Raw genomic sequence first — 14295 nt, 5'->3', positions numbered from 1 at the left:
ATTGAGACTAGAGAATGGCGATGACTTTTACCAAGCATACTGCTTGTAAACATTATGTTAGCAAGGCACATCCTGCAGAACCCTAGATCCGTTAATCCTTGATTCCATATAACACATGTCTTTGTGAGCTCAAAGTTGGGGCAGAGTGGCTGGGGCAAAGTTACAAATTAACAACATCTCAGCAAAGCAATTGTTCAAGGTACAGGTCAAAATGGAATTTCTTATGTCTTCCCTTTCTACATAGACACAGTAACAGTCTGATCTCTCTTTCTTTTCCCTACATATCCCCCTTTTCTTTTTGACAAAACCACCATCATCATCATGGCCTGTTCTCGCTGGTCGCTGTCTCTCTGGAGCTGCTGGATACACCTGTAGACTAACAACAGAGAGAACAGACATACAAGGATTAATACAAAATTTGCAATAGTGGATCTTCCAATGGTTTTAACCCAAGTGATGGGGGTTAAGATGTGTGAGGCTATCAACAGCTTTTACCATTGCCTCAGTTTCTGGTACCAGATTGAATTGGGCTTTTGATGCCTCAAAAATTTGTCCTTTTAATTTTGAAATATCTAAAGTAAGATTATCTTCTCTTCCTTGTAGATGGCATCTAACCATGTCTCAGTGATGTTCAGATTCATTATAGGCTCGAGGTGTAATACAAGAATCTGATGTATTCCAGTCACAATGTAACTGAAAAAGATATTCCAAGCTTATCAGCCTATCTCCCATCCAAATGACAGTTTGTCTAAGGTCATTAATTTGGTTTGCCAATTTTTTATCTATTTGGGTCTGAGAATTCCACAATTTTGAGGAATTCTTTTGCCAATTATTCACATATTCTGCAGTTTGAACAGAGGAGTGTAAAGCAATTCCAGCCACTGCAGCAGTAGCTGTGACTGCAATAAGACCCATAATCACTGCAATCAAAGTAAAAATGAATCTTTTGGATCTATTTAGAACTCATTTTAATACTTCTGTTAAAATATGATGGATGGGGAAGCCTCCCACAGTCAGTCCATGGACACAGGGATCCACACGTCCTCTCTTGCCCTCACCAGCAGAATACGGTGTTGCCAATCAAAAGTTGAATCAATGCAAGTAAACAATCTACAATTTTCACAGGTTATAGTTTGGGAATCTGGTTTAATAACTATGTTTCCTACAACCAGCATATAAGGGGATTTTACACACCCCATTTCCATGGATAAAGTGATTCTAACCTGCTATAAACCTGGTCCAGCCTTTCAGTTAAATCACTATCATAGGCCAGATTAATGGGCCAGATGGATGGGACCTGTAAATATGATTGAGTCTGGCCCATACAATTATGATATAATTGGCATCGAGGGGCCCAGTCTGTAATAGTTCTGAATTCATTGTTTTGTAGTACCACTGCAGTATCAGCCACACATTCTTCCCAAAGTAAGACTTCCGGGCTTTTTGATTCTTTGGGAATTTCCTTTGGGGCAAGGCTTCCCCTTAGGCCTAGATTGTAATGATCTTTGATAAGAAGGGTCCTGTAAATTATTTATCTGTGGCCCCAGTGACATTCCACTTACCATGTGATAAGTAAATCTGCTGGTGGCACTGACAGTAGGCACTTCTACCAACCAATTTTGGGTTGTAGGCATTAAGCATCCTGGTGCTTTCCCCAGGCAAATAGGAGGATAATGATACCCAAAGGAAATTCCTTCTTCTTCAGGTTGGGCAGGGCCACGGTCATCTGTGGGGCCTGGTACTCATGCACTATTATTAACATATAATTCAATAGAATTATCCATCCAAGTCACTGCCCGAATTAAGGGTGGGAAAGGCACATATGTCCAGTAGGTATAATTCACTGCAGCTACTCTTGCAGACATAGGGAGACTTTCCACCGTTGATACAGTCATTAAAGCTGCAAGCAGCATATTCTCTGGAGTTTGTGTTACCCTTGTGTTCTTCAGGCTTTTTTCAGCTAACTGTGTCAACTTCTTTAGTTGGGCCCAGGTCAGCGGCTCTACTTTCTTTGTGGATGGCAACTTCATCTGTTCTTCTGATATCACCATATTGTTCACCTGGTGAGCCAATGATGCTCGGTTGTGGGTTTTCTCTCTCTGCGCAGGCACTTTTCTTTGCATCTCTGATGGGTTCATTGTAGAACTTTAAATGGCTAGTGGGTATCCAAACAGGAAGCTGATTTTCTCCTGGTGAAACACAAGCAAAACCTCTCCCCCATGTTATCACCTTACCTATTTCCCATGTCTTATTTTTTATGTCTTTCCACCAAATCAGTTTTCCCTCATGTGGGGTGTTCTTTTTGCCAGTAAAATGTTGTTCTGCAGAAGTAGTGGTCTGATTTCTATAAATGTTTTTAAAAATTAAAATATAGAGTGCTAGATTAAGTTGCATCTAGGAAGTGTTATACTCCTTACTCTCTTTTTCCTTTTTTTGTTTAACCAATTGAGCTTTGAGTGTTCTATTAGTTCTTTCAATTATGGCCTGTCCTTGGGGATTATAAGGGATTCCTGTTGTATGTGTAATTTTCCACTGATTTAAGAATTTTTGAAATGCTTTACTACAGTATCCTGGCCTGTTATCTGTTTTAATTTTTTCTGGAACTCCTATGACAGCAAAACAAGACAAAAAAGTCTTTTAACATGGGAAGGAAGTACTTTCTCCTGTCTGGCAGGTTGCCCATATGAAATGTGAATAAGTATCAACTGTCACATGGACAAATGACAATTTTCCAAATGAAGGTACATGCGTGACATCCATTTGCCATAATGCATTAGGACGTAAACCTCTGGGATTAACTCCTGCCTCCTGAGTGGGCAGGTGTAGGACTTGACACTGAGTACAATGTTGTACAATATTTTTTGCCTGTTTCCATGTGATATTAGATTTATTTTTTAATCCTGTTGCATTTACATGAGTCAAGGCATGAAGTTCTTGTGCTTCCATGAAGGCAGATGATACTAGCAAGTCAGCTTGTTCATTTGCCTTAGTTAAAGGCCCTGATAAATTAGTATGTGCTCAAATATGAGTAATATGAAATGGGAAAGTTCTTTTTCTTACAGTTTGTTGTAACAAATTAAACAGCTGATTCAACTGATGATCCATACTATATTTGATTAGGGCTGTCTCAACATCCTTTGTAACCTGTACTAAATATGCAGAATCTGAAACAATGTTAATAGGCTGATTAAAATCTTGTAACACTGAAATTACAGCAACCAACTCTGCTCTTTGAGCTGAGTGATATTGAGTTTCAATGACTCATTCTTTTGGCCCAGTGTAAGCCGCTTTTCCATTGCTGGAACCATCAATAAACACCATCAGAGCATTTTCTAAAGGTTTATATCTGGTAATTTTAGGTAAAATCCAAGTCGTCAATTTTAAGAACTGGAAGATTTTTGTTTTTGGGTAATGATTATCAATAATTCCCACAAAATCAGCAAGGCCAATCTGCCATGCAGCAGAATTGATAAAGGCTTGTCTAACCTGTTCCTTGTTTAAAGGAACAATGATTTTATCTGGGTCACTTCCACACAATTTTACTATTCGTAGTCTTGCCTGACCAATTAATGTAGCCATTTGATCTAAGTACAATGCAAAAGTCTTAACTGTACTGTGAGGAAGGAATGACCACTCCACAAGATCTGTATTTTGAACAATAATGCCTGTTGAAGAATGTACAGTAAAAAAAAAAGTGGCTGGGGCAAAGTGGCTGGGGCAAAGTTACAAATTAACAGCATCTCAGCAAAGCAATTGTTCAAGGTACAGGTCAAAATGGAATTTCTTATGTCTTCCCTTTCTACATAGACACAGTAACAGTCTGTTCTCTCTTTCTTTTCCCTACAATGTTGATGTCTCCATCTCTGATCTACTATCACATGAATCATTCTAGCCTTCTCGCCTTGCCAATTTGTAACCTCCCAATTCAACAGTGAGAGACCTGGTTCCTACCATCTGCGACTTATGTAAGTCATTGTTTTATTCCAGATACAGATACTGTGGTTTTACAATTGTTCACAATTGCTTCTTTCTGTTGGAAAGAACTTTATAAAATGGAATCCAGTGATGACGTATAGTTCATTTGCCTTCAGCCTACAGATTCTATTCATTTTCAAAGTGACTTGGGTCAACACCATTTTCCCTACACCTTCAGTGAGTTTTTACCTACATTTGTGTCTTAGTCCATTTTGTGCTTCTGTAACAGAATACCTGAGGCTGGGTAATTTATAAGTAAAAAAGGTTCATTCGGCTCACAATACTGGTGAGTGGAATGTCTGAGATTGGGCAGTTGCATGTGGTGGGGCCTCAGTCTTTTTCACCTCATGGTGGAAAGTGGAAGGGGGCCAAGGGGTACACCAGAGATCACATAGCAAAAGTGAAAGCAAAGGGAAGCCAAGGAAGCCAGACTCTTTAACTACCTACTCCTGCAGGAATTAATCCATTCCTGTGTGAGCAGAACTCACTCACCCCCGTGGGAGTACAATAATCTATTCATGAGGGATCCATCCTCATGATCCAAACACCTTCCACTAGGCCCCAGTGCCCCACACTGCCACATTGGGGGTCAAATTTCAACATGAGTTTTTGCGAGGACAAACCACATCCAAACCATAGTAATTTGTAGCATAGTTAAATTCTTTTTTACATGATGTATTCTGTGCTGGGATACTCCACATCCTGAGTAATTTTATTTAATTTGAATAGAGTTTGATTTAACCATTTGGCTGTAAAATTCTGTGTATTTTGACAAATGCAATGTGGCAGGTATCCCACTATTAAAGTATCATACGGAATGCTTCAAACCCCCACCCCATGGAGCTAATGGCTTCCCATCTGTGTAGTTTGCCTTCTCCAGTGTCTCATTAAATGAGGTCACACTGTGTGTATCCTCCTCAGACTGTTTTCTTTCACTTAGCAATGTGCATGCAATTTTGTGTGCATGATAGCTTGTTTGTGTGAGTTGTGTGAGTTGATAGCTTGTTCCTTTCTATGGCTAAATAGTATTCCATTATATGAATGTACCACAATTTGGTCATGCATTTTGGGGAGCAAAGCCTTCCTCTTCTAACTTTGTTCCAGGGTTGGAGACCTTCAAATTAACTGACAATAGATACATTAGTAGAAGAGACAATACTTGGCTTCTTGTTCCCCAAGTATAATTGTGGGACAAAATGCAGCAGATGGCAGGATCCAGTTTACAAAGAGGTAAAAATAGCCCAGAAACAAGAAACAAGACTAGAATGTGATAACTCACAATGGCTATAGTTTTCCTCTAAAAAATTTTTTTTGAGACAGGGTCTGGCTCTGTCGCCCATGCTGGAGTGCAAAGGTGCAATCTCAGCTCACTGCAACCTCTACCTCCAGGGTGCAAGTTATCCTCCCTCCTCAGCCTCCTGATTAGCTGGGACTACAGGCACATGCCGTCATGCCCATCTAATTTTTGTATTTTTGGTAGAGACGGGGTTTCACCATGTTGCCCAGGCTGGTCTTGAACTCCTGGCCTACCAAAGTGCTGGAATTATAGGCATGTGTCGCCATGCCCGGCCATGTTATAGTTTTCCATTGAAACATAAAATATCTCTCTGTAGTAACCATCATTTTTGATCATAATCAAAGTAAGACTATTCTTGTTTTAAAAATAAGTCTAGTTTTGTTAGATTATGCTTGATTTTTTTATGTAAGTGCAGCAAGAACAGGAGATGACCACATAGGTGCTTTCAAGTTTCTTTGCTGGAAGTTTTCATACAGAATATCAGATTTGACTTTTAAAAGCCTTATTCAGGCTAAAAGCCAAGCTAAGAACATACTATCAGATTTCAGCTGCAGTCCTTATAGCTTTGTGTGAATTCCTCTCTTCTTGAAGCCCCCAAAATATCCCTAATTTCCTGGGCCTACCAGGAAATGACCTTCTTTACTAACCTGTAAGGCTGTGAACCCTGTAATCTAGGTATCAGTCTGGCTTTGCTCAGAGTGCTGTTGGGAATGAAGTTTTTGGTGTTAAAAAAAAAAAAAGAATTAATGTGGGAACAAACGATCTCTTAGCAAGGCGAGCTTTACTTTCTGTAGAAAGGGTTCTACTCAATAGCTGTCCAGCCAGAAGAGCACACCAAACAAAGGAGACAGAGTCACTTATAACCTGATGTGTCTACCCTACTGCTGTGTCCAGTTTCCATTGGCTGCAATAGGACCTCACATTTTACACTTTACCCAATTGGCTATTAGTTTAAAACTTTCTTAATTAGGTAAGGGGAATAGAACAAAGAAAGAAAAGGAAGTTGCCCAGGGATAGTTAAGGAAGCATCTCCAAATAAGGAATGGCATGCTCTATGGGCTGGGGCTTGTCTAGTTCTGTCCAGGCATGCTTGAGCAAGCTAGGACAACTGATTTGGAATACACACACACACACACACACACACACACACACACACATATATATAAATAGTGGATAGCAATCTTATAGTAAGAAATTGTGACTTTATAATCTTTGAAGAACTTTCCCATTTCTCACAGTGCTTTGTAAGCATTGTCTCCATAAAAGTCAACCTTACGTCCTTAAAATTGCTGGTCATAACTGATCTTAGGTACAATTCCTAAATATGATATTCCAGTAAAAACCTTGATAATATAACCAAAATTTCCAATTATATCCGTTATAAGGTAAACAGATTCTTATTGGACTTTTGCTAACAACTATATCATCATGAAAATATGAGTATTCAGTAAGGATTTCAAAATTCTGGAAAAATCATGCAGAAAAAAAGATAAATGCCTCGTTTCTGTTTACAAAAGTATAATCTACTAAATTGTTGTAAGTTACGGTTAGATTAAGAGAAAGAGGTTTCTTAAATCCAGAAACTAGAACATTAAAGAACCAGCAATGCTCCAAAAAGCTATAAAATTACAATCAATTTTCATCAGTTCATTCAGTGCCATGTAATCAATTCCAGTCTTTTTGGATCTTGGGTTAGCAGTGTCATGAACCCATCAATTTCTCAACCAGACTTCTGGAGATCTTCACCGAGTCAAATGCATGGTCTTAAAGTTATTTAAGCAATATCATCAGAAGCCTATAACCAGAGTACCTGTCATAGTCTTTTCCGTGAGTCTCAGAGGGAGTCCTGTGTTGGAGACGAACATTCTGACCTGTAGCTGATTGCAGGAGCTTTCAGGAAAGCATCAGGGGGAGATAATATCTAAATGACAAAGAGTATGAAATGGCTGTGATGAAAGATCTGATGAGAGTTCATTACACCACAACTGACAAGGATATTCGATTTTTTCTGTGGCATGCAACATTTATTTATTTATTTATTTATTTAGAAACAGAGTCTCGCTCCATCGCCCAGGCTGGAGTGCAGTGGTGCGATCTCGGCTCACTGCAAGCTCCATCTCTTGGGTTCATGCCATTCTCCTGCCTTAGCCTCCTGAGTAGCTGGGACTACAGGTGCCTGCCACCACGCCTGGCTAATTTTTTGTATTTTTAGTAGAGACGGGGATTCACCGTGTTAGCCAGGATGGTCTTGATCTCCTGACCTTGTGATCCACCCGCCTCGGCCTCCCAAAGTGCTGGGATTACAGGTGTGAGCCACTGTACCCGGCACAACATTTAAAATAATAATTGGAATTACGACTCATTACTCTATACTGACACATAGCATGGATAAGGAGGACATTGACAAATTTCCAGGAATTTTATATAATTTCTGAAAACATAACATTTTACCCATACAAATATAACACAGAGAAGGTTAGGTATCTCTTTTTATTTGTATATTTTGTGCGGGTTTCCTTATAAAAAATACAACCTACTTTACTTGCAAAACATGCCCTACTTTTCTTGCATGCTTTATAATTTTAATACTTAGTAATATTTTATTTTAGTATTATAATTTATTTTAGTATTTTAGTATTTTATTTTAGTATTATTTTAGTATTTTATTTTAGTATTATAATTTTAATACTTAGTAATCTTTTATTTTCCAGAGAAAACTAGGAAGTAGACAGTTATAAACTGTCACATATTAGCATTCTATAGTAGGTTAGAAAATGTATGAGTATACTATCTCCCAACACCTAGAGGGATGTGTTTCCTCATAGTACAATTTCTCAGTGTGGCAGACAAAAACATGTTTATTAAGGGGCCAAAATATTTTTAGTCTCTCTGTAAAAATAGGAAGCCAAAAGTATGTAAACTTGAATTATTTATGTTCAGTAATTACTGTTTTAGTATTGTATCTTATTTATAAATGGTCTAGATATTTAATGCAAATCTTTTACTTACTTAGCTTAACTTTAAGGTTTAAAATTACCAAAAGTATTTTGGAAACTACTATTAGGCAGATTTACTGTAAACAAATTATTTTTGAAATAATGTTTTTTGCTTTTCACAAGATGGCACTGAAAGCGAAGGAAGCTCCTGCTCCTCCTAAAGCCGAAGCCAAAGCAAAGGCTCTAAAGGCCAAGAAGGCAGTGTTGAAAGGTGTCCACAGCCACACGCAACAAAGGAGATCCGCATGTCACTCACCTTCAGGCAGCCCAAGACACTGCGACTCCGGAGGCAGCCCAAATATCCTTGGAAGAGCACCCCCAGGAGAACAACCTTGACCACTATGCTATCATCAAGTTTCCGCTGACTGCTGAGTCAGCCATGAAGAAGATAGAAGAAAACAACACACTTGTGTTCATTGTGGATGTTAAAGCCAACAAGCACCAGATCAAACAGGCTGTGAAGAAGCTCTATGACAGTGATGTGGCCAAGGTCACCACCCTGATTTGTCCTTATAAAGAGAAGAAGGCATATGTTCAACTGGCTCCTGATTATGATGCTTTGGATGTTGCAACAAAATTGGGATCATCTAAACTGAGTCCAGCTGGCTCACTCTAAATATATGTGTATCTTTTCACCATAAAAAAGTAATGTTTTTCATAAGAATGACAACTTAATTAGAATCAAATCTATAAGCTTTAAGATTTTATGTTTCTAGTAAGTATAATATTAGCTTATTTGACTAGAACTCAAGCAGAATAGGAATTTATGTTTGTTTTATATTCAATAGTGATAACTTTGAAGATATAGTTGTTTTATTACACCAAAAATATTATATTAATCTTATTTAACTAAGTTTTATGCAAATCGTGTTAACTTAAAAAACATTTGATCAATTCCTATATTTCTAGGAGTTTGGTGAATATTTATTTATAAATGCTTATTTTTTTCCAAGCCAAGTTAGAATAGAGCACTTTTAGAGGATTTTATAAATGGATTTTGCAATGCTATCTGTAGTTAAGAAAATATCACATATACATAACATACATTAATAGACATACAAACACAAATAGAGATTTCATAGCTTTCATCCTGAAATTTCAGCCATGAATCAGGCATAAATATTCTGATGGTTAATTTTAGACATCTACTTGATTGGATTAAGAGACACACAATTTCTGGGCATATCTGTGAGGGTGTTTCTGGAAGACACTGAGGTAACCCCGACCCAATGTGGATGGGCACTGATATAGTTTGGCTGTGTCCTCACCCAGATCTCATCTTGAATTGTAGTTCTTATAATCCCTACATGTCGTGGGAGGGACCTGATGGGAGGTGATTGAATCATGGAGGTGGTTACTGCCATGCTGTTCTCATGATAGTGTGTTCTCATGACCTGATGGTTTTATAAGGGGCTTTTCCCGTTTGGCTCAGCACTTCTCCTTGTTGCTGCCATGTGAAGAAGGACATCTTTGCTTCCCCTTCTGCCATGATTGTGAGGCCCCTCCAGCCATGTGGAACTGCCAGCCCATTAAACCTCTTTGTTCTTTAAAAATTGCTCAGACTCAGGCTCATAGCTGTATAAAAATGGATGAATACAGGCACCATCCAATTGGTTGAGAGCCCAGATAGAACAACAAGGAAGAGGAAAGGTGAATTATCTCCTTCTGAAATGGAAACATCCTTCTTCTCCTGCCCTTGACATCAGAACTTCAGGGTCTCCGACCTTTGGCCTCAGAATCAGAGTTCCACCATTGGCTTCCCTGATTCTGAGTCCTTTGTATCTGGAGTGAGCCATGCTACCAGCTTTCCTGGTTCTCCAACTTGGAGACAGGCTATTGTGGAACTTCTCAGTCTCCATAATTATGTGAACCAATTTCCCTAATGAATCTTCTCTCATATCTATCTACATATATCCTATTGATTCTGCCTTTCTGGAGTACCCTAATGTGGTTACAATAAGTACAAAATTCACTAGTTTATATAGAAGACTTGGTTTCTGTCTTTGCCCCATTTTATATTTGTATTATAACTGTGTATCTGGAAAATGGAACACATTTTTTTATTCTTCATATGATGGCTAAAGCTTTTTTCTCACCAATATTTTTGGAGATTTTTAAGATATTCTTTTGTTTTGACATACAATCTTATGGAGGCTAAGAAATAAATTTTTTTTCTATTTTATTTTTCAGCCCCAGGTGTTTGCTTTTATGGATTCTTGAGCACACTGAAAGCCTCCAAGGCATGGAGCAGGGTGCCTAAACTTTCAGTGATTATAGGGAGTTGAGAGACTCAACTGGGAAAGGAAAGGTCTAAAAGGAGGCAATTTGGAAGATAAAAATTTTCTCAAAGGAGCCATTAAAGTTCTAAATAATTCTTAGTAAAGTCATGCAAACAGGAAAGGAAGCAGAATTAGTTCCATATTGGTGGAACAGATTCAGCAGAGGTTTGAGAAGGAGAATTTAGTCAACTGAGAAGTTCCCATGAAAGGATCAAGATCAAGATCACAGAGACACCTTGAAACAAAAAGCCAGGAATAACTTCCAACCCAAGAGGAGAACAGAGAGGCCTCAAAACCAAAGCTAGGATAAGAAAATTGTAGCCCAAGAGTTACCTTCCAGACAAAGAAGCCTGAGATTCCAACCCAGCTTCAGAGAGTACTCACTCAAAATGTTACTGAAACTGTAGCCTTTTTAATGACTTAGCCATGCATGCAAAAGGCATTCCCTAAGGTGGCACAGAAGATGGAGCCCCCATATCCAAAGATAGCCAAGGAGAAAGAAAGACCCCTGTTGCCAGAGCCAGTGGGAAAAGGCAACAGAAAAGGAGACAAGGGTCCTAATGGGATGAGATCCTTTCAGATTTAGGCTTATACAAACTCCTGAGAACTGGCAGGTTGACAGCCATAAATGGGGTACCAACATTTCTACCCATTGGATTACAAGTTCTCAGGCATCCAAAATGATTAACAAAATGACAATTTCTAGGGCTTCTGTGGGAGAGTATGGAAAGGTCTTTTTGAACCTTTTAATGCTGTCAATGGAAGAATGATGAGGTTCATAAATTTGGAAAGGAGACACTTCTTCATTTTTATGTTTATTAATTTTTTTTTTTTGAGACAGAGTTTCACTCTTGTTGCCCATGCTGGAGTGCAATGGTGTGATCTTGGCTCACTGCAACCTCCACCTCCTGGATTCAAGCAATTCTCCTACCTTAGCCTCCTGATTAGCTGGGATTACAGATGCGCACCACCACACCAGGCTAATTTTTTGTATTTAGCAGAGACAGGGTTTCATCATGTTGGCCAGGCTGGTCTGAAACTCCTGACCTCCGGTGATCCAACTGCCTCAGCCTCCCAAAGTGCTGGGATTACAGGCATGAGCCAACGCACCCAGTGAGAGATTTATTTCCTATAAAGGGTTGCAGCCTGCAGGATTGTCCTTCTGACAGGCTGGGAAGCATAACCTCCAGCCAGAAGCCAGAAACAGATGCTTCAAGGAGGAGGTAAAGGAAATAGTAACTTATGCTGAGTGGAATGGCCAAATACATTTATTTAATAAGCTCTAGGAGGAGTCATGAATATTTTTGGAAGGAGAAATGCATGCATGCGCAATTGAGTTTCTTGCTTCTTCATGGGTCCCACATACAAAAAATGGCAGTGTTAGCATGATCGCAGGGTGGAGTTTTCAGCCCTCTGACATTAAAAGGTGAAGCAGAGGACATGAAAACTCACTCTGTGCATCCTCTGTGTGCTGGCCAGAACCTCTCCATTGTGGGTGGTCTCTTATCAGGCAAGAAAGGAGAGGTTTATATCAGTGGTGGATCCTTTGAAAGGGCTTGTTTCTGTTAAATCCTTAGGGAAGAAAGCATGGTTAGCAAAGGAGGGGGTATAACAACGTGTATCTGACCCCCATCATCCCTTCCTAGCAAAGCAGAGAACTCAGTTTTGAAAGTTACTCTGGGGTAACTTTTTCATTTATCAATGCTAATGGGAAAGAGTACGCTGTCTTCATGGCAGCTGAATTTATAAGAAACTCCTTGGATGGGGTTAATGGCAGCTGTATTTTTCTGGGAGCTCTGCTTTAATTGGATAAAGTAAGTTCTGGTAAGATTTCTTCATTTATCTTCAGTATCTCAAATGTTTTTATTTAAATAATCTTTATAACAACTTTTGATGTCTGAGTGGATTCCCAGTCATCTATTGTAAGACTTTCTGATTCCTTTTTTTTCCCTTTGGTCTTTATGAATAGGGCTTCTGTAAATAATTGCATGTTAGCTTTTGTTTGGAAATAACATCAAAGTAGTTGTCAAAATACTTAGGAATGTGATTTTTGGATTGTAAGGTGAGACTTGTTTAGCTTTGGAAAAAAATGTCCAACTTGTAATAGGGGAGGAAAAATAATTTTCTATGTTTTCAGAATTCTTAGATGGGACCCTCTGTAAAAACTAACAAATTAAAATGAGAAAAAAAGAAAAGTTTAAAAACATGCATACCTTATGGATACATGGGACATACTCAGGGAAAAATGAGTAAATCTCCAACAGGTGGCTTTCAATTCAAGCATAAATACTATCTTCAACTGAAAGAAGATTTGAGGTGCAGTAGTGGGGAGTTAACCAGCAAAAGCACAGTAGACAAGGGTAAGGTTTGTTATACAGACTAAAGTCCATGCATTCTCCATTGATAAGACTCTTTAGTGATTTACTTATCCTTCTCTTCTTGGTGTCGAGAGAGGTAGCTTTTAAATGGGGATTTCCTTTATAGATGTGAATTTTCCTTACACAAGGGTAACTTCTACTCTGTGTTCAGAACTTCCTTTGTTAGCATTTTTTTTTTCAAAATAATCAGCTTGGAATAATTCTTAAGCCAAGGGGACATATTTTGGGATGGCATATTCTGGTTTCCTACCATTATATTTTGGGGTGGCATATTTTGGTCTTATACACTGTGTTCCACCGGCAATGAAAAGAGTTCTTGTTTTTCCTCCAGCAATTTGTCATTTTTTAAAAGAGTTTAGCAGTTCTAATAGATACAGACCAGCTGTGCTATCTCACTGTGGTTTTCAGTTCTCTAGTATTTTTAGCATCTTTTTGTATGTTTACTTGCCATCTGTAGATCTTCTTTGGTGAGGTGTCTTTTCAGATCTGTGTGCATTTTTAATTGGGCTGTTTAACTTATTGTTTAGTTTTAAGAATTTTTAAATATATTTTGAATACAAATTCTTTCTCAGATCTGTATTTTGCAAATATTTTCTTCAGTATGTGGCTTGTCTTTTTGTTCTCTTAACAAGGTCTCTTCCAGAGCATAAACTTTAAATATTAAGAAATCCACATTGTCATTTCTTCTGTGTATATCAACCTTTTGTGTCATTGGCTAAAATTCATTACCAAACCCAAAGGCACATAGCTTTTCTTCTATAGTTTCTTCTAGAAATGGTATAGTTTTGCATTTTTAGCATAAGGATGATTTTGAGTGATTATTTGTGTAAGTTGTAAAGTTTTCATCTACACGCATATCATTTCTTATGGTTTCCAATTAATCATTCCCTCACTATTTTTGGGAAAGACACAGTATAGTGGGCTCTGTTAGAGTAGATAGATAGCTAGACATGAACAGGAGGGGAATCTCCTGGAAAAAGGAAAGTCTGGGAAGGCTCACCTGGAGGGACCACCAAAAATTCACATATTGGTAGCATCTGTAGTGCTGGAGTGGATAGGCATTTGTCAGTTGTGGGTAGGAGGGAGAAGAGGTACCTATGCAGAAAGAAACACCCTAGAACTACTCTTAAGATGCCCTAATCATCATTCACTCTGCAAAAAAAATGTCAGAATATTGCCAGCTACATGCTGATAAGAAGGAAAAAGGGGACACTCTTAAGAGAAACCTGGCACCATAAGTACAGATTAGGGAAGAGAAGGACATTCAAAAGAGATAGGCAGGAACATTAGGTACAAACGTGACCACTGTCAGCCTGCCTGGGATGGCAGGAAGGAGGCTGGTGCCAGAGTGGACTCGGATTGATCACCAC

General features: G+C 38.6%; 1 pseudogene; it reads left to right on the top strand.

Moving 5' to 3' along the window:
* The window catches only part of LOC129012792 (large ribosomal subunit protein uL23-like), a 32586-nt pseudogene extending 23573 nt beyond the window's left edge, over nt 1-9013 (top strand).
* Nucleotides 9014-14295: the final 5282 nt, after the last annotated feature.

This window comes from Pongo pygmaeus, chromosome 1 (genome assembly GCF_028885625.2).
Source record: "Pongo pygmaeus isolate AG05252 chromosome 1, NHGRI_mPonPyg2-v2.0_pri, whole genome shotgun sequence".
In the NCBI taxonomy this organism is placed as follows: Eukaryota; Metazoa; Chordata; class Mammalia; order Primates; family Hominidae; genus Pongo; species Pongo pygmaeus.
The sequence above is the reverse complement of the archived record's forward strand: the minus strand, read 5'-3'. Positions and strand labels throughout refer to the sequence as shown.